This window comes from Nyctereutes procyonoides, unplaced genomic scaffold, assembly GCF_905146905.1.
Source record: "Nyctereutes procyonoides isolate TBG_1078 unplaced genomic scaffold, NYPRO_anot_genome, whole genome shotgun sequence".
Classification (NCBI taxonomy): domain Eukaryota; kingdom Metazoa; phylum Chordata; class Mammalia; order Carnivora; family Canidae; genus Nyctereutes; species Nyctereutes procyonoides.
In genome coordinates, this window is record NW_026575044.1 from 31,222,740 (window position 1) to 31,224,377 (window position 1,638).

The window sequence follows — 1,638 nt, forward strand, 5'->3', positions numbered from 1 at the left end:
TTTGGCCAGACCCTGCATTTGTCTTTCTACCTACATAGGGAAAAGAAAATAAAACTGTAGCAGGAGAACGTGTTGCCAAGAATGGATAGACCCTTGTATATTTTGTAAGATTCAGTAAAATTAAGTGAGCATCACTTTTAAAAACCCTTTGAAAGGATAGTGTTGCATAAAACAAACAAACAAAAAGACCCAAAAACAAAAACAAAACACACTCAATTTCAAAGCCTTACTACTAACAGTGAAATAACCATTATCAAATATAGGAATAGACTTTACAAGAAGCATCATAAAAACAAATGTGTGATGTACATTCATAACACACACTTTGTAAAGATGGATCGAATTATTTTAAAATCCTCACTGTTAAAGAACAAAAATTTAACTGAGTAGATTTGAAGATGTAATTGGCTTTGTTCAAGGACTCATGAATCTTTCAGCATCCCCTCTAGTAAAGACAGGTGCTGGAAGCAGTTTGTAAAAGGGTAGGCTCTTTTCTTTCTTTCTTTCTTTCTTTCTTTCTTTCTTTCTTTCTTTCTTTTCTTTCTCTTTCTCTTTCTTTCTTTCTTTCTTTCTTTTTGTATTTTGTTTATTAAACTGAGAGAAGAGAGAGAGAAAACACACGCATGTGCTGCATGTGCGGAGGGGAAGGGCAGAGGGAGAGGGAGAAGTAGGATCTCAGCTGAGTGGGGAGACCAAGGCAGGGCTCCCTCCCAGGACCCTAAGATCCTGACCTGAGTTGAAAGCAGCCCATTAACCGCTGAGCCACCCAGGTACCCCAAGTGGAAGGTTTTTTACAGGCAGAAGGGGCTGGGGACAAAGTCATTAGCAAAAGAAAATAAAGGATTTTTCTGGGCCAAGCATTATTATACAGATTATCTCACTAATGCTGATAGGAAATTTCAGATTGATTCTTTAAAGATCACACATATCTGGGAAAGTCTGAAAGTGCAATTAAGTCGTGGATTGCCATGGGGCGGGGGGCAAATGGCACCATTTAGGGCCTGTTGTTTCTTTCCCAACACTATTTAAAGTAAGTCTTTTGATTGATAGTAATAAAATCCCCTTTGATAAAACCAATCTACAGAGTTAGATGTTTATTTCCAAACAGTAGGGAAAAAAAAAAAAAAAAACGAGTGTGGGGTTCCTCTGTATTTGGCCCAAGAAGACATAGGATTTTAACTTTTTTTTTTTTTTTTTTTAAGATTTACTTATTTATTTGAGAGAGAGAGAAAGAAGGAGAGTGAGAGAGAGAGTGAGACTGAGAACCAGAGGGGCAGAGGGAGAAAGCGAATCCCAAGCGGACTCCCCCACTGAACACAGAGGCCCAGGACCCTGAGAAAACACTTAAAATTTAGATGTCAATGTACTATAATTAATACTTGTAATTTTGTAGTGTTTTTACTTGTCTATATTTAGGGACCTTTAAATGCAATAATATGGAATTATTAATGTTAGAAAGAAACTTCAAAGCTTCCTTTGAGACAGTTGAGGTTTTATGTAGAATTCATACCAAAAATTCACATAGCTTTATTTCCTGCCAGATATAGTTCAAGGAAAGCTAAAAGGAACTCTGTAATCCAAAGTTAAAGAATTTCCTTGCTTTGGCTTTGCCTCTCCTAATGTATATAGAAAATTTAG